Source organism: Musca autumnalis, unplaced genomic scaffold (genome assembly GCF_047663935.1).
Source record: "Musca autumnalis isolate F117 unplaced genomic scaffold, ASM4766393v1 scaffold_4, whole genome shotgun sequence".
Classification (NCBI taxonomy): domain Eukaryota; kingdom Metazoa; phylum Arthropoda; class Insecta; order Diptera; family Muscidae; genus Musca; species Musca autumnalis.
Window position 1 is genome coordinate 43167056 of NW_027411977.1, and position 20312 is coordinate 43187367.

At 36.6% G+C, this 20312-nt stretch overlaps 1 protein-coding gene across 7 annotated transcripts in view; it reads right to left on the reverse strand.

The window, feature by feature from the left end:
* LOC141404359 (uncharacterized) overlaps window positions 1-20312 on the reverse strand; it is a 68374-nt gene that overhangs the window by 42267 nt on the left and 5795 nt on the right. Inside the window, exons 1-2 of one of the 7 annotated variants that reach the window (XM_073987897.1) lie at window positions 14292-14457; window positions 8702-8758 (exon numbers count right to left, since the gene is read on the reverse strand). The exons of 5 other annotated variants lie outside the window; for them this stretch is intronic. The gene's annotated coding sequence lies outside the window, so the exon portion shown is untranslated. Of the gene's footprint in view, window positions 1-7640; window positions 7697-8701; window positions 8759-14291; window positions 14458-20312 lie in introns of those variants that run through there. One more of the 7 variants, XM_073987899.1, reaches the window with a different exon arrangement.

A 20312-nucleotide genomic window follows, 5' to 3' on the forward strand; every position in this document is an offset into this window, starting at 1 on the left:
ATGAAACTGGTACCGTCGTAATGGGGCAGTGAATCTTTTTCTTCTTTATTTGCGTATCCGATATTCGGATGTAAAGCGATCATACAATAGTATTGTTTACATATTCAAAAATATATTTCAAAATATAGATATTATCTAAGTGTATGTAAGCTCTCGATTTTTAGCGGCATATAGTAAGTTGGTTTCATCTCTGTATCTCGTCCAATCTAGAATATTTTTTAGCCAGTATGTCTCCCTCCTGCCTCTGTTTCGGTTTCCTTCTATTTTGCTTTTTATAATGTTTTGTATAAATTTGTATTTTTCATTTCTCATTAGATGACCTAAGTATGAGATTTTTCGCGATTTAACAGTATGCAGGAGTTGTCTGTCATGGTTCATTCTTCGAAGAACTTCCTGGTTTGTTATATGTGCAGTATATGGTATTCTTAAAATTCGTCGATATATCCATATTTCGAAAGCTTCGAGTTTCTTCTCATCTGCACTTTTAATAGTCCAGGTTTCGACTGCATATAGTAGCACTGACCAAATGTAACATTTCACAAATCTTATCTTTGTTGCTAAGCTTATGTCATGATTTGTTAGCACGGTTTTATATTTGAAAAAGGTATCTCTAGCCATCTCCACTCGACGATTGATTTCATTTGAATTATTCCAGTTGTCGTTTATTAGGACACCAAGGTATTTAAATGTTTTTACACGCTCAATTGTCTCGTTCTTTATTTTTAGTGTTGTATCAAAAATGTTATTATCTTTTCTACTGATCACCATGTATTTTGTCTTTTTTATATTTATATTGAGACCATATATTTCGCTTATTTGTGTCAGTTTGTTTAGTAGATGTTGTAGATCAGACATACTGCCAGCAACTATGGTGGTATCATCGGCGTATCGTATATTGTTTACCATCTTGCCGTGTATTTTTATACCCATGCGTTCTTTTTCAACTGATTCACAAAATATTCGCTGAGAGTATACATTGAAGAGGAGGGGTGATAATATGCAGCCTTGTCGAACACCTTTGGATATGGGGACTTCGTCTGTAACTTCACCATTTATTTCAAGTCTTGCGGTTTGGTTCCAATATAGATTTCTTATACACCTAATTTCCTTTTCTTCTATCCCAATATCTCTTAGTATGTTTATCAGTTTATCATGTTTGACAGTGTCGAAAGCCTTTTCATAGTCTATGAAACATATGAACACATCTTTATGAACATCTCTACATTTTTGTACAAGTATTTGAAGAGATAGTAGAGCTTCTCGGGTACCCATACCTTCTTTGAAGCCGAATTGGGATTCCCCCATAGCAGTTTCACATTTGCTGTATATTCTCGTATGGATTATTCGGAGGAAGATTTTTAATATATGGCACATGAGACTAATAAGCCTGTATTCACAACACCTTTTTGCATTCGATTTTTTGGGTATCGGAATAAAGGTAGATTTTAACCAATCGTAAGGGTATTGACCAGTATCATATACACAGTTAAATAGGCGGACAATCAATAATACGTTGTCTCCATCTATAAGTTTTAAAATTTCAGATGGAATTTCGTCAGGTCCAGTTGATCTCTTATCTTTTAATGATAAGATCGCACGTTCCACTTCCGATTTCGTGATAGGGGTTCCAGATATATCAGCACTTACATTATGTTGGTATATTGAACGTCGGTCGTCGGTAAATAGTTGTTCAATATAGTTTTTCCATATATTCTTTATATGTTCTGTCTCAAAAATTGGTATATTGTTGTCATCCAGGAGCAGTGTTGATGTTGTTCTTCTATATATCCCAGCGGTTTCTTTTAGCTTTTTGTGTAAGTTAAAATCGTCATGGATATGTTGTAAATGCTCGATCTCTTGGCATTTTTGGTTTAGCAGAGAATTTTTGGCAGCCCTGATCGCTGTTCGAGTTTCTTTATTTATCTCCCAGTAGCGTTCATAATCAACATTTTTGTATTTTCTTCTTTCCTCTCGAAGTTCCATTATCTCGTTGTTCATCCACTCCTCTTGGGTTCTTCTTGTTTGGTTTCCAATGTAGTTTTTTGTTACTTTGCATATTGCATCTTTCACGTTGTTCCATATATTGTCTGCATCGTTTATATCAATATCTCCAAGTTTGTTGTTTATTTGTTCTTTTATTTCGTTTCTGATTGTTGTATTTTTGAGTATTTCCGTATTTATTTTATGTGATTTCCTTTTACGTTTTTGGATTCGGGCCAGTTTAATTCCAAGATTGCACATTAAAAGATTATGATCGGACGGCACATCAGCTCCTGGGTATGTTGAACATTTGGTCACACAAGTCTTAAATCTGCTGTTGATCATTATAAAGTCTATTTGATTTCGTACGACATTTCTTCCATTATCCAATGGTGACTTCCATGTGTATAGGCGTCTGGGATGTAGTCGGAATACTGTATTGGTTAAGGTCATCTTAAATTCTTGGCAAAATTGAATTAATCTGTCTCCTCTCTCATTTCTTTCACCAAGTCCATATCTTCCTGTTACACCATTTACTTCTTCATTACCCACTTTGGCGTTGAAATCGCCTTGAATTATTGTTATTTCATGTGATTTCGTCATTTTAAGCAGTTCACATATTTCTTCATAAAACAGTTCAATTTCGTCATTGTTTCCATCACATGTTGGGGCATATACCTGTATTATGTTCATATTTAGGGGCTTTGCTGAGATTTTAATCATCATAGTTCTCTCTGACATCGGGACATATCCAACTACACAATCTGCAATGTTTTTCTTGACAATAATGCATACTCCTCGTCTGCGGATACCTTCCATATTTCCAGAATGGTATACTACTACATTTTGAGATTCAAATTTGCCGCTTTCTGTCCACCAAGTTTCACTGACACCTAGTATATCAATTTTAAGTCGATTCATTTCATTGATTGTGTTGTTTAATTTACCGACTTCGTATAAACTTCGGACGTTCCAGGTTCCGATGTTTAGTTTTTGGTTGTTTTTACCTCCGGGGATTCTTAGCACCCTCGTTTGGCCGGAGACTGAGGGCCGTGTGTTTTGGTTTGTATTGTTCATATTGTATGATTTTCAAGGGAGATTACTTCAGTGGTTTCCCGTTGCCTTCTGAAGGGTTTACAGTTTTCCATCTAGTTCTCAGCCGCTCCCCATGGAGTTCAGACGCTGTTTGCTGCCGCTTTACTTAAAGACAGACGCAGCAACCTGTTGGTCCGCGGGACGTATTTGATTTCCGTCCTACCACCCATATCTGGGAAGCATTCCCCTATCCGCCACCTGGGGACGCGCCCTATAGGGGTTACAGGTTCCCCAAAGGGGCAGTGAATACAAGTTGCTAAAACAAAAATCAAAGTGTTTAGAGAGCAGGTCCTAAACTAACCTTATCTGAAATTTTGTGTGGGAGGTACCCGAAGGAGAGAACCGATGGAGTCCATATTGGAACCTCATCTAAGTCTGGTAGACATTTCACGATTTGCAAAGTATGGACCAAATCGGTTACTCCCTTCAAGAGTTATCGTGCGTACAAATTTTCCGAACATTTTCAAACTTTTGTGGAGGTACCGGAAGGGGTGGACCGATATAACCTATCTTCGAACTTAAACTACGTTTGGAAAAATATTATGAAAACCAAATTTTGGACCGAATCGGTTGATCCGTTCGAGAGTTATCGTGCACTCCAGCCAGACAGACCGACAGACGGACGTTCATTGCTCAATCGACTCCAAATTGTCTGAAACAAATTTCGTCCAAACATACCATTTTGCCGGTATGAAAGTGTATATACCCTCGTTAGCATAAATGCTGAGGGTATAAAAATTGGGAGGTACCGTTACATGGGGGCTGCACCAAAAAGTGGTCCGCTATAGCCCATCTGCGAACTTGTCCTGCCTTCGGAAAAAATACATTCGGGTGCAAAAATAGAGGGCTATATTATTCTCAAATATTGCGAACACTAGAGTGATTACAACAGACGGACATGGCTAGATCGTCTTAGAATTTTATCCTGATCAAGAATATATATACTTTATATGCTCGCTAGTAATTAGTTCCATGTGTTACAAACAGAAAAACGAAGTTAATATACCCTCCATACTATGGTGGAGGGTATTGTATACATTCCGCCTGCCAAGAGGAGCAAAGAACCAATAAACCGGCTAAGACTAATAAGGCAGCAGGAGGCGACGATGGCCTACCTGCCGAATTGTTTAAAACCGGAGACGACACGCTGATCAGGTGTATGCATCAGCTAGTTAGCACCATCTGGCAGGAAGAACGCGTACCCGACGATTATCATCCTGTCTCCCGTCCACAATAAAGGTGATAAGACTATTTGCTCTAACTATTGGGGCATAAATCTTCCCCCTATTACCTAATAGACAGTGTTGGGTATATTGTGAGAACGACTAAAGCCTATGGTTAACGAAATAATTGGGCTATACCAATGCGGTTTTAGATATGAGCTCATTCAGCTTTGTAGGATGACATTATATGATAGTGGGTCCTCAGTTAAAATAGGAAATAAACTCTCCGAAGAGTTTAATACCCAACGAGATTTTAAACAAAGGAGACAGCCTTTCTTGTGGGTCTGGCGGAAGGCGTCCATAGAACTCCGACCAACTATGGAAGTTGGCTCCTATAATTTTGAAGTAGTTAAAAATTGTCAATCTCACCACCGCCACACACAACAGACAACATCGTAATAAGAAGAGTATTGGCTGATTGATGCTACGTTGACTTAAGTAAGCAGTTTAAGAACAAAGCCACATACACCTCGTCAACCAAAAATAACACTTTACAAAACACTGACACTACCCGTGCTAATGTATGGTTCCGACGCGTGGGTACTTGCACAAGCAGATAAGTCAGTGCTTTGTGTGTTTGAGAGCAAAATTCTTCGAAAGATTGTTACAGGGTTTTCTCGTCGGCTGGGGTAAGTTTGGTCGCACCGAGGGTCTCCATAAAGACCCACTGAACCTTACGAAATGAAAAGGCTAGTATTCTCCCATTCCTGGGGGCTATATCGGGGAGTTACTGATTAAATACTAATTTACAATCTACTTCTTCGGGGGAAATTGTATTGTCTGTGTTCGGATGTGCATTATCGGGAACACGATGTATTCGATGTTCGGCCGCTGATGATCGGGAAGACTATGAATTCGGTATTCGGCTGCAAATGATCGGGAAGACGATGGGTTTGGCGCTCGACTGTTGATGTTCGAGAACACGATAGATACGAAGTTTAGGTGTTGATGTTCGGCAACACGATGGATACGGAGTTTGGGTGTTGATGCTCGGGTATCGGTGTTCGGGAACACGATGAGTACGGCGTTCGGGTGTTCCAGTACCGAATGGAACAGATGACTCATGAGTGTAGTGCAATTTATTAGCCACCACAATTTAATGGGTAGCTTCCAAAAAGTATTCCCAACTCGGTAACACCAAGAAGTACATTGGCGTATTTAGAACAGCCTTCAGTTCCATCCCGTGTTGCTAACTGCCAGCAGTAGCCAGTTCGCCATCAGTAACCAACTCTGAAATATATGAGTGACTCGAGGCATGAAGTGAACGCGAATTAGTCGCACTAAGCACTGACTACGATGGTGGCAAAAATACACTGGGCTGAAATTTACCAGTGTGTGGCCTATTATACCACTAGTGACAGGTAGAGACAATGTAATGGGTTTCTTGGTAGTAGTTGTTGTGTTATTATGTACGTGATCATATTGTCACGTTACAAGATATACGGGCCAATATGCGTTGACGGTGAATATCGATGTCGTATGAACCATGAGCTGTATGGGCTATACAATGACATCAGTATAGTTAAATGTATCGAGATACAACGATTGCGTTGGCTAAGCCATGTTATAAAAATGAGCGATGATGAACCTGCTAAAAATTCGTATAAATACGGGCCGCATGCCGGTACACGCAGAACTGAAAATGCCAAGGCTTCGATGGAGTAAACAAGTGGAAGACGAGATCGAAATGAGCGATATTCAAATTGGACAATAATGCAAGAAATAGAGATCAATGGAAATCCTTTTTAATTCGACCTACTGGACAAATATCCTGTAGAGGGCCAACTAAGTAAGAAAGTGAGAAACAAGAGTTTTATTAAGTTTTGAGAAATTATTGCATTTTAGAAACCAGAATTTGCTTCTTTACAAAACAATTTTTCAAAATTATTATTTTATAATAAAAATAATAGTAGCCATTAGTAAAAATAACACAAGAAATTACACCTCAAAACTATCAATTAAAAAAGGCGTCAAACACACAGAAATGATAAAAATGCATTTTAAATAATCATAAATTACATAACACCATATTTAATCATTCATTCAAAAAACATGATTTTGACATGCTCATGTATTAATTGTAAAAATGAAATACGTCACAACGTTGTTGGATTTTGCGAACTCATTCGAATCAGAGCATCCAAAATAAAGCACGCGATTCTAACTGATGAGTAGGCATCCGATAGTCAGTCACGAACAAAGACACAATTATTATTTGCTCTATTGTATTTTTTTTCACCTACACACGTCGTCGTTGTTGCTGTTGGCACAATTTTACAATTATTTAAAATATTTATTTTACATTTTTTGCTTTGCTGGTTTGTTTATTGTTTGCATCAATTTTTTTTTTTTTTTCACTTTTCGTTTCGAATTATCACTCGCCGCCGCCGCTGGTTGAAACTGAAGCGTAACATTTCTTAGATAATTTAATGTACTCGTACATATGTATGTATGTATGAAATTATATAAAACAAACATTAAGTAAATAGAACAAATTAACATTTACTTAAGAGGCAATCTGAGAAGCATTGTGTACTTCCTAAAGTTGAAAAGTGCTCGGCGTTTTGGGATGATATACTTTTGGCGAATTTTAAATTCTTCATAAATGTTGTTATTTTTACAATTATTTCCATTCTAACTTTGAAAATTTTAAATTTGTTTGTGGACTACAACTCATACTATAATTTGTTGAAATCAATTTCAACTTTAGAAACCTCAAAGATTAATTTATTATTAATATTCTTGCCAAGATATATTTTAAAGTCCAAATAAATAATAAAACAGCACTCATTTATTTATAAACAATTTTTTCTCTTCTTACCCCCAGTTTTTGTAAAAATTTTTATTCTTCTCACACGAATTGTCAAATTTTGTAGATCGATTTACTCGTCTTAGCGCAAATGTGGAACGCTGATTTTTGAATGAGGAATTCTTAACTATATATGGAACGGGTATACGAAAAATTAGATGTGTATGTAATCTGGGGGCTGAGCTATGAATGCCTAAATTATTACGAATATAGACGAACGAACAAAAATAAGTTACAAAAACAGGGGGTTAATTTATTCCCAAAGCAAAATCTTAACATTACTTCATTATATCAAAAATAAATTATTAAATGGGTAAGAAATCCAAACAAAAAATTCACTGCTATTCAATAATGTTTTCTACTTATTTATGTCTGTTTCGTGTTTGAGTGAGTGTCATAATTGTGTTTTTTTTTTTTTTAATTTGATTTTTTGTTTGGCTTTCTTTCACCGCACATTCACTTCGTCTATGAATCACCCACCTCAACAAAAACCAACCACAAACAAAAAATAAAATAAATCCAACAAAACTCACCGTAAAACGAAAAATTTAAAAACCTGTTAACTTAATTCCATGAATTCCCACTTACGTCTGTAAATTATATGAATACAATTTTCGTTGAAATATTCTTTATTTTACAACTTTGGTTTTAAACACAAAATGCATTGCTGCTTATCGACTGCATTCACATTTTTAATGTGGTTTGAAAATGAGGCCAACTGGCATGGCACAAATATTTAGTAAGTTAATTTTTCAGTTCTATTTGATATTAGTGTGGGGCGATTTTGTTTAACTATGGTTTATTATTTACAATTTTTGCTAATTATACCCTACACCACTATGTGGGGAGGGTATTGTAACGACCCACCCTACCTGGTTCTATTTCCGGAGGAAGTGGCTACCTTCTCGCCCCAGCCGTGCTCAGTCATGGGGGGGTTGTTTTCCTCGGATAATAGCATTCGGGTCCGCTTACATAAAGTAAAATTTAAATAAGGTAGCTCTTATTAGGGGAGTATATCCCCAGAAATAAATGAAGTTGGGGAAGAGTAAGAAAAGGAGTAAGAGGAGTGACGTAAGAAAAGACGTGGCCTAAGGTATCAGTCAGCCACTAGCGGTTCCACCGCCCACAGAAGTTCATAACCCTTTAGACCCAGTTATAGAAATTCCCTTATGAATTCCCTTTCATCTTTCGTGCGAAAAAGCGAATTAGTTTAGTTAAAATTCATAATCAATTATATTTTTCACAATAAAATAACAAAAAGTAAGTTGCAATGGTGTTAACAAGTATTTTTGATCGCGAAAATAATATAATTAGCAAATGCAATGTTGATTGAAAACAAAATGAAAACCATTCGTGCTATGGTATAGATTTAATATGTAGTTAATATATATAGAGTTAAAAGAAAACTAAATTGTTTGTACAGTCAATATTAAGTGTAAATCTTAATTGAGTGACAAAAAGTTTTTGATTATGGGTATTAGTGATTATTCTGACCGGTGGCCATAAAATAATGTATGTAATAAATTGTCTTGCAGGGTGAACGGGCAAATACAATGAGAATATATATATATAAAGATTTATAACGTCGACTTACCAATAAAGATCACCGTTGTCATCAGGCCTGAGGATAATGGTTCTTTGGTCGAAATTGCTGGATGGAAAAGTTAATTAATATTCAAATTGCATAGCCCGTTTAGATGAAATTCAAGTATTTGGGATAATACAAATGTAAAACTGTGTGTTGATTCTTATCGTATAATAAAAACTGCGTTCTCCATACGAAGATTTAATTCACGGGTTCCAAAATTATGCCTCGAAAGACAGGGGATGATACGGCCAATGTTAGGATGATATTTAAACAAATTACTCTTGCTAAATAGCTTTTAGTTTGGTTGATTGTCCTGTATCAGGATTTTCTTGAATTGTTATCGTCTCAGGATATTAAGAAGCCAGCAAGCCCAGATTGACAAAAAAAATTGCAAATTCAAATAAAATTCCAAATCTTTATCTTAAATTCAAGGATTCGTCCTGTCAGGACTAATAGTTGCAAAATTCGTATAAAAATTCCTTGGAAAATCTTCTCCAAATTTTGAATATATAAAGGATTCGTTCTATGTACGTTCTAGATTCTTTGTACCAATCCTCATTCACAAACTATTAAGCAGGGGTCCCATTCAACGGATATTAAAATTATTAATCCTTAGAACACAATTTGAATATAAGGAATCCTTCTCGAGGGATTTTCACAATTTCCTTTAGAGGAATATAATATATATTTTTTTTCTTTAATATTTATTTTATGTGTTCTTGTCAGGGCAAAAGCCAAAAATCGAATGTTCGACAATATTTTTTCTTTTGAAAAAGTCTATTTTCAATTTGTTTATTTCCTAACAGCCCACTCGATTGAAAACATGTAAAATGTACAAAGTGGAATATCGGGTTGAAGAATTTAAGGAAAGGCAAACTAGCGCAAACGAAACTAACAATCACACCACGCATTAAAAAAAAAAACAAATTTAATTACTCCCAGATTTCCTTTAAGTGATAAATACCACATCGACCAGTGTCAACATCCTTTAGTTCATAGTTTACATTACCTACTTTCCTAAGTACTATTGCCTTTATTCCTGTAGGTGCTATTTTTGCTTATGAGCTTTGCGGAAAATTTCTCCTTACCACTTGTTGTCCGATACTCAGCTCGCGGTTTCTACATTTCAAATTATACAATCTTTCATTCTTTTCATAAGCCTCCCTCATCTTTGCTTGTACAGAATCTCTCAAAATAACAAATTGATCATGCCTCTAAATTCGAAGATCATTATCTTCCAACATCTTCAAATTCCGTAAAATCGAATAATCATCACCATGTTTGATCATTACTTGTCCGAACACTATTTCATATGGGGTTTTATCTAATGTTTGATGTCGGCTATTTCTCAAGGCACAACTTATAGAGCTGAGATAATTATCCCATTTTCTTTGATCTTCTTTAACGAACGATCGAAGAGCAGCATTGATGGAGCGATTCACCCTTTCACTTGCATTAGCTTGAGGGCTATGCACCGCTGTAAATTGGTGTTTAATTCCAAATTTCTTAAGTAGACATTCAAATTCCTTGCTTTTAAATTGGGTTCCGTTATCAGAAACGATAACTTCTGGAACACCGTAGCAATTGAAGATTTCGTCTTTAAGAAATGCCACTATAGGAGATGTCACAAATTTCTTTAAGGGCTTCAGAAATGTGAATTTGGAAAAGTGATCTAAAACTATCACTATCCCAATATGACCCTTACTTGTTCTAGGAAAAGGCCCGATCAGGTCAACACATAACCGCTGAAAGGGTCTTTCACTTATAGGCATTTGTCCCATTGGTGGCCTCAAAATGGTTGTAGGAAATTTAGATGTTTTGCATATATCACATCTTTGAATATATTCCCTAACGTCAGATACGAGTCTAGGCCAGTAGAATATCCTCCGAATCCTCTCAATTGTTTTGGCTATTCCGCCATGGGCTGCATTGGCTTGATTGTGAGCTGCAAACATTACCTTATCCCGTAATTCAGTCGGAACTAGCAATCTCCAACTACTGGTATTGCCTTCGAAATCGGGTTCTACACTGACACGTCTGTATATGTGTTTGCCAACCACACAACAATCGGGAAATTCTACCCTCCATTTTGAGTACTCAACACTGTCGAATGCTTCGGAGTCCATATCAATACTTGGTAGGACATCTATTTCTAATCCAGAAATATGTTTACCTTCATCGAATGCCCTCGACAAAGTATCCGGGACTACATTATCTCTACCACGCCTGTGTTCTATGGTAAAGTCGAATGCCTGTAATTTCAGAGCCCATCTAGCAAGTCGACCAGATAGATCATTCTGCTTCATTAGCCACTTTAGGCTCGCATGATCGGTCACGACTTTAAATTCTTGTCCTTCAATATAGGCTCGAAATTTCTTCACAGCAAGTACAACTGCAAGACATTCTAACTCTGTCACGGTATAGTTTCGTTGTGCCTTATTTAGTTTTTGGGACATATAAGCTATTGGGCGCTCTATTCCATTGTCATCAACTTGAGCCAACACTGCTCCCACACTAACAGAACTAGCGTCACATTGTAAAATAAAAGGTTTGGAAAAATCAGGATTCATGAGTATTGGAGCGCTACACAGCTTTTGTTTCAATACATCGAACGACTGTTGGGCTTCCTTTGACCACTTAAAAGTTTTCTTCTTCGATAAAAGTTCCGTTAGTGCAAAAGTGCATGTTGAGAAATCCTCAATAAATCTTCTGTACCAACCGATCATACCGAGGAACTGCCTCAGCTGCCTTACTGAGGTTGGTACTGGAAAATCTGAAATTGCTCTAACTTTATCTGGATCCACTTTCAATGATCCTTCTCCAACAATGTATCCTAAGTAGCCTACTTGGCGTATTGCAAAAGAGCTCTTCTTTACATTGATTGTTAATCCAGCTTGGCGAAATCGTAAGGCTACCTCTTGTAGATGTTCTAGGTGTTCATCAAATGTGCTCGAAACGATCAGAAGATCGTCTATGACGTATCTCGAAGACATGACGTATCTCGAAGACATGGGTCTTCATGTTATATGGAATTACCATATCCATTAGACGACACATGGTTTGCGGTGCATTGCATAATCCGAATGGCATTCTGACAAATTGATACAGAGGTCGATTGGGGACGGTAAAGGCCGTTTTCGACTTCGAATCCTCAGACAATTTAATTTGCTAGAATGCGTCTTTCAAATCCACCTTCGAAATGTAATGCACCGCTGGAAGTCGCGACAAGATACCCTCGATATTCGGAATGGGGTATGAATCCTTCACGGTTACCGAGTTCAACTTGCGACTGTCGACACAAAATCGCACTTTGTCTGGTCAAAGCAAAACACTCTCCTCGGTTTCAGACACTCCTTATATCCGTGACCAAGCCCTTCACAGTTCCAGCAAGCAATGGGTTTGATGCCACATATATCACCATCAACACTACTGGTGCCATCTTCGGATACGCTATCTTGAACTTCGGCTACCTGCGGTTTTTCCCTGACGGTGTTAAATCGTTTACTCCGACTCATATCTCGCATAAATTTCTCATGCCTCTTCACCGCCTTTCGCAATTCCGAAACATGGGTAATTTCCATATGTAACAATTCATGACGTATCTCTGTACGTAAATTCCTCATCATGGTTTCGCAAAGCTCTTCATCGGACAGGGGAACTCTCAACTTATCAGTTAGAGCCATGGCCGCGTCGTAAAAATCGTCAAAGTCCTCATTCGTCCTTTGTTTCCTTCGTCGGATTTCGTCTTTAATGTCAGAATCGTTATAGCAATCTTTATATTGTTTTATTAGTGCACTGGAAAGCGTTGACCATTCTACGGTATCATAATTTCGGTGATGTCGCCAGAACCACTCCAAAGCTTTCCCTTCAAAAAGCATATGGGCATGGCAAGCTAGGCCCTCTTACACCACTATCTGGCTCATTCGGTATTAAAGATATAATTTCATTTCGAAATTCATCTAATGACGATGATACAATTCGACGAATACGTTCATCATCGAATTGTGTGTTACCTGCTTCCCTGTCATCCCGAATCCTTCTGGATTCCGATCTTGTCCTTATTCTACCACTATTCCGAGAATTTTCTGCGCCTTGCGGAGCATTTGACTCGGTGTCGATGTTCGACAAATTGTCTCTACTGTGACTTACTGGCATAATACAATAATATAATAAATCCCTAGTATGCAAAAAAATTTTAATAAATATGTAAAAATTATCTATAAATCTATAAAAATACTCAATATTAAAACTCGCTCTACTCAATGAAAGGTTAATCGATAAAGCAATCTATATAATCATTTTCTTAACGTCACCCAGAGGAAATTTGCAGAGAAATCGTGTCTCTGAAGTAGAATACCGAAATTCGATTCAATATCCAAACTCTTCCTAGACTAATAACTCTGCATTCAAGAAAGAAACACCAATATCAGAAACTAAGGTATGAAATCGACATATAATCAAAATCTAAATCCTTACGCGTACTTGATGATTGGCAACATAGTGATAGAGGGAAGACATCTAGAAACAATCATGAATGGTATAGATCCGAAAAGTTCCAAATCAATAGAAATCCGATTCAGATTCTTTCTAGAATGGGATTGGAGGATCCTTTGAATACCTTGGGCTACCTACTCGATTTCGAATGATTGTATAACTCCACAAAGCTTTCAAAGGATAGTAAGGGAAAGAAGTTAGGATCACTAGTAAAGAAAGAAAAAGGAAGGACAGGAAAGTAGTAAAGAAAAAATGCAGTCAAGAAAAATGGAAAGAAAATGTTTGTGGCACCTCAGCAATTTATAAGATGTTCAGTGGTAACGTATTTCTGCTGAGGCCCCACGTTGGGCGCCATTTAATTATGTAACGACCCACCCTACCTGGTTCTATTTCCGGAGGAAGTGGCTACCTTCTCGCCCCAGCCGTGCTCAGTCATGGGGGGGTTGTTTTCCTCGGATAATAGCATTCGGGTCCGCTTACATAAAGTAAAATTTAAATAAGGTAGCTCTTATTAGGGGAGTATATCCCCAGAAATAAATGAAGTTGGGGAAGAGTAAGAAAAGGAGTAAGAGGAGTGACGTAAGAAAAGACGTGGCCTAAGGTATCAGTCAGCCACTAGCGGTTCCACCGCCCACAGAAGTTCATAACCCTTTAGACCCAGTTATAGAAATTCCCTTATGAATTCCCTTTCATCTTTCGTGCGAAAAAGCGAATTAGTTTAGTTAAAATTCATAATCAATTATATTTTTCACAATAAAATAACAAAAAGTAAGTTGCAATGGTGTTAACAAGTATTTTTGATCGCGAAAATAATATAATTAGCAAATGCAATGTTGATTGAAAACAAAATGAAAACCATTCGTGCTATGGTATAGATTTAATATGTAGTTAATATATATAGAGTTAAAAGAAAACTAAATTGTTTGTACAGTCAATATTAAGTGTAAATCTTAATTGAGTGACAAAAAGTTTTTGATTATGGGTATTAGTGATTATTCTGACCGGTGGCCATAAAATAATGTATGTAATAAATTGTCTTGCAGGGTGAACGGGCAAATACAATGAGAATATATATATATAAAGATTTATAACGTCGACTTACCAATAAAGATCACCGTTGTCATCAGGCCTGAGGATAATGGTTCTTTGGTCGAAATTGCTGGATGGAAAAGTTAATTAATATTCAAATTGCATAGCCCGTTTAGATGAAATTCAAGTATTTGGGATAATACAAATGTAAAACTGTGTGTTGATTCTTATCGTATAATAAAAACTGCGTTCTCCATACGAAGATTTAATTCACGGGTTCCAAAATTATGCCTCGAAAGACAGGGGATGATACGGCCAATGTTAGGATGATATTTAAACAAATTACTCTTGCTAAATAGCTTTTAGTTTGGTTGATTGTCCTGTATCAGGATTTTCTTGAATTGTTATCGTCTCAGGATATTAAGAAGCCAGCAAGCCCAGATTGACAAAAAAAATTGCAAATTCAAATAAAATTCCAAATCTTTATCTTAAATTCAAGGATTCGTCCTGTCAGGACTAATAGTTGCAAAATTCGTATAAAAATTCCTTGGAAAATCTTCTCCAAATTTTGAATATATAAAGGATTCGTTCTATGTACGTTCTAGATTCTTTGTACCAATCCTCATTCACAAACTATTAAGCAGGGGTCCCATTCAACGGATATTAAAATTATTAATCCTTAGAACACAATTTGAATATAAGGAATCCTTCTCGAGGGATTTTCACAATTTCCTTTAGAGGAATATAATATATATTTTTTTTCTTTAATATTTATTTTATGTGTTCTTGTCAGGGCAAAAGCCAAAAATCGAATGTTCGACAATATTTTTTCTTTTGAAAAAGTCTATTTTCAATTTGTTTATTTCCTAACAGCCCACTCGATTGAAAACATGTAAAATGTACAAAGTGGAATATCGGGTTGAAGAATTTAAGGAAAGGCAAACTAGCGCAAACGAAACTAACAGTATTATAAGTTGGTTTTGGCCAAAAAGTTTGTAACGCATCGAAATAATGGTCGTAGACCCATACCAAACTTATACAGTCAACCAAAAAAGTCTACATACACCCTATAAATCTCGAGTTTTAAGGGTAAGGAAACATTTTCATGAAAATCCAAGTACATAGATCTATTTCATATCCCTAATGAACAATATTACATACAACAAAAATATATTCCATAATACAAATAACGGTAAATTCTATAAATATTAAAAAATTAATAGAGAAAAAGTGTACATACACCCAATGAAATATTAAGATTACCGTAAAATTTTTGGAATAAGCAATACAAATTTTACATTTTATTGCTTTATCGAATGTCTCTGGTTGTCTATGATATATTTTAGACAAAATAGGAACATATTTGTGGATTAATTGCCGTTATTTAATGCCAGACTTCGCGTATAGCACGTTAAGGCGGACCCTTGCAGATTTCTTTGAGTTTTTCAGTCTGATAGTTTATGAAACCCCAGGAAATACAGTGGGACTAATTATTTTGAAATCCTAGAGCACTTTGAAGTTGTTCTTTTGGATAATTTATGCTCCTGAGCTTCGCTAAATATGCGAATCCCTGAGTTTTTTTTATAAATTTTATAGTTTTAACACCATTCCAAGGGTCAAATTACAAGCAAGAACCTTGGAATTACTTTGTAATACATTTTTGGACCTTAACTCAATCAGAAATATACAACATTATTCTCCAAACCCGCTCCTAAAGTTTCCAAAGCATCAAAATAAAAGCAACACCAAAGAATGCATGCAATTTGTATGAAATTTACACTGTTAACTAGTATGTCCTCATATTATGACCGTTAGGGTCACTTGAAGCGCAACAAATGTCGGATACTTTTACATTGCTGATTCAAGGCATGCTCGAGGGTTGTACCAGACCTTATTACAAGGTAATTCGAAGGCTTCTGCATGTAATTTGCTCCTTGGAATGTTGTGAAATCTTTAAAATTTATAAAAAACTCAGGAATTCACATATTTATTGAAGCTCAGGAGCATATATTATCCATAAGAACAACTTCAAAGCGCTTTAGGGTCTCAAAATAATTAGTCCCACTGTATTTCCTAGGGTTTCATAAACTACCAGTCTGAAAAAACTCAAAGAAATCTGCAAGGGTCCGCCTTAACGAGCTATACGCGAAGTCTGGCATTAAATAACGGCAATTAATCCACAAATATGTTCCTATTTTGTCTAAAATATATCATAGACAACCCGAAACATTCGATAAAACAATAAAATGTAAAATTTGTATTGCTTATTCCATAAATTTTACGGTAATCTTAATATTTCATTGGGTGTATGTACACTTTTTCCCTATTAATTTTTTTGTTTTTATAGAATTTACCGTTATTCGTATTATGGAATATATTTTTGTTGTATGTAATATTGTTTATTAGGGATATGAGATAAAACTATGTACTTGGATTTTCATAAAAATGATCCCTTACCCATAAAACCCGAGATTTATAGGGTGTATGTAGACTTTTTTGGTTGACTGTATATACCAAAATGAATGTCTCAACGAGCTGAGTCGATCTGGCTGTGTGTGTCCGTCCGTCCATCCGTCTGTCCGTCTGTCCATCTAAACCTTGTAATCACGCTACAGGTCGCAATTTTGATCGGATCGTCACGAAATTTTGCATGTTGATGGGGGTCCCGGAGGGGAAGAAGCCTATTGATTTTGGTGATGGTCGGATAATATTTAGGGGTCGGAAAGGGTAAACAACTTAGGTGGATAAAAAGACAACTTTTTTCCAAAGCGAATATCTCAGCTTCTAGATGGGGTATACCAAAAGCAAAACCTGACAATTAAAGTAGAAAATATCACATTTCTAATGATGTAAAGTAGGTGTTCGTAGGTGATCAAACAACGAAGATATCACAATAGTATCAAATAAAACCCCAATTTTAATTTTTGCGATTTTAATTATATTGACGAATATCACAGCTTTAGTTGTAAACTTTCCAAAAGCAAAGCCTGACTATGAAAGTAGAAGATCCCATCTTTACAATGATGCAAACTAGATCGGCGTAGGTAACCAAATGACGAAGATATCGCAATAGTCGGTAATACATCCCATTTTTCTATTTTTTTGGAAATCACGCTACAGGTCGCAATTTTGATCGGATCGTCACGAAAATTTGAGGGTTAATGAGGGTCTCACAGATGAAGAAGCCTATTGATTTTGGTGATGGTCCGATAATATTTAGGGGTCGGAATGGGCAAACACTTATTTGGAGCAAAGTCAAAATTTTATTTCAAAGCCAATATCTCTGTTTCTTCAAGAGGTATATCAAAAGCAAAACTGGGCAAGGAAAGTAGAAAATATCACCTTCACAACGATGTAAAGTAGGTTGTCGTAGGTGGTCAAATAGCAGAGATATGGCAATAGTCGATAATGCATCCCATTTTCCGATTTATTTATGTAATCACGCTACAGGTCGTAATTTTGATCGGATCGTCACCAAATTGTGGGGGTTAATGGGGAGTCCCACAAAGGAAGAAGCCTACTGATTTTAATGATGGTCGGATAATATTCAGGGGTCGGAATGGGCAAAAACTTATTTGGAGAAAAGGTCTACGTTTTATTTCAAAGCCAATATCTCTGTTTCTTTAAGAGGTATATCAAAAGCAAAACCAGGCAAGGAAAGTAGAAAATATCACCTTTCCAACGATGTAAAGTAGGTTGTCGTAGCTGCTCAAACAACAGAGATATCGCAATAGTCGGTATTGCATTCCATTTTCTGATTTGTTTGTAATCACGCTACAGGTCGTAATTTTGATCGGATCGTCACGAATTTTTTGGGAGTGGATGCGGGTCCCACAGAGGAAGAAGCCTATTTAGTTTGGTGATGGTCGGATAATATTCAGGAGTCGGAATAAGCGAAAAGCTTATGTGGAGGAAAGTCAACGTTTTTTTCTAATGCGAATATCTCCGCTTCTGGTTGGAATATTCCAAAAGGAATACCCGTCAATGGAAGGAGAAAAGATCTCGTTTATATTGATGCAAAGTATGTTGGCGTAAGTGACCAAACCGAGATAATGCAAAATTCAGTAATAAACCCAATTTTTCCATTTTTTGTAATCACGCTAAGTGTTGGAATTTCGATCGGATAGTGACGAAATTTTGGGGGTAGATGGGGGCCCCACCGTGGAAGAAGCCTATTGATTTTGGCGATAGTCGGATAATATTTAGGGGTCGGAATTGGGAAAAACTCATTTGGAGACAAATTCAAAGTTTAATTCTTTGTGAATATATCGGCTTCTAGTAGTGATATTCCAACGGCAAAACCTGTCAATGGAAGAAGAAAATATTATATTTACATTGGTGTAAAGCAGGTTGGCGAAGGTGGTCAAACAAGGGAGATGCCACAATAGTCGGTAATGCATCCAATCCTTCAATTTTTGCAATCAAGCTACAGGTCGTAATTTTGATCGGATGGTCACGAAATTTTGGTTGCTTATGGGGGTCCCAGAGAGAAAGAGGCATATTATTTTTGGTGGTAGTCGGATTATATTCCCTAACAGAAATGTTTACCATTGAAAAGCTTATGCACAGGGGTAGTGGTGTAGGGTATCACATGGTCGGCCCCATCCCGACTATAGCCTTTGCTCACTTGTTTTTTTTTTTAAATTAAATATCGAAAATATCTAATGTTAGGAATATCGATAGTTTGCCAGCTCTAAATTCAAGTCCATTAAACTCTGTCTGTCCGTCTGGTTGGCCGATAACCATAACTCTTAAACCTATATATCGATATAGTCGAAACTTTGCCTCTCATAATATTCCATCCAAACTTGGACCACACCTTCGGTTACCTCTCCCCCAAAAGTTCAATATTTTTCGCTAAAATGACGCTCACGTTAACTCTCAAAAGGTCCAAGCGTGGCACGTTGCAATATTTCTTCGAGACAAAGATCAGTAGTGGAATTCTGTAACTCTTTTTCCGAGTTACCGACAAAAATCGTTAAAATTAAAACGCAAAATTATGTATGAAATGTATCAATAAAAGTTAACAACACTTTTGATATCGGTAGGACATAGCGACAACTTCATTTTGGTTGTTAACTTACCCAAAATTTTGGTTAACTACCGAAGTTATAAGCATTTTAATTTTACCGATTTTGAGTTACAGTTTTTACCGTGAACCGCCTTGTTGCAGTTTATCAATACTCCATCTCCCATCTTCTTGAGTGTGATAACAGAATGATGACCATTTGCCACTTTAAAACCTAACAGTAAGCTAAGGTTTTCCCAATTGTCGCCATCTTAATTGCGGACCAAATAGACTCCTCGTATTTCACGCCCATAAATGACGACTTCTCTACCAGAATCACGGCTCACTGGGCGTGACTATTATCCGGGTTTCTCTCCTGCCACTAAAAAACTTGGGAAAGTCGAATCACTATGGCATCCGATTATATTTGAAATCAACCATTATTAATCCATTATTGAGGGGAATTTATGTTCAATACACTCCACATTTTTCTTTTGCTCTTTGCTCTTTTGATTTGTAGCCAAACACAATACGCACTGTGCCACGTTTACGAACATTAAGGGTTGTTCAAACGCGTAAATGGGCACCACCAACTCTCCGTAATTTTGCTAACAAAAAGTCACGAGTCGACGGTGAGCTTTAAACAACTCTCTGTACCACCGTACTTATTACTAAATAATGAGCGAAGTAAGTAGCTTTTTCTTTTATTTTTTAAATAACCCATTATTTTCCATCTTACTGATAATGAAGAAAGTAGTAACTAGTAATGGGTTATTCGACCCATTTGGATACCATTTTTTGCTGGGTAAGAAAATGTACTGAAGTTCTGCCAACTATTTCGAATAAAGCAAACAGATCTGCCCTTGGGAGAATTGCTAAGAAAACCATCATAGAGCTTCCCATCATTTTTATTTCGAAAGAAATCAGTACAGAGAAAAACCTTTCAATGTCACAGCACCAGCATATGTTTCTCATCGCGAATTTCTTAAACCAAAGTATACCTGCCGAAAGGTAAATTGTCGTAACATTAGAATTGTCGAAGGCATTCTGGTAGATGAAATTTTCAATTCCACATTGCCTCACACA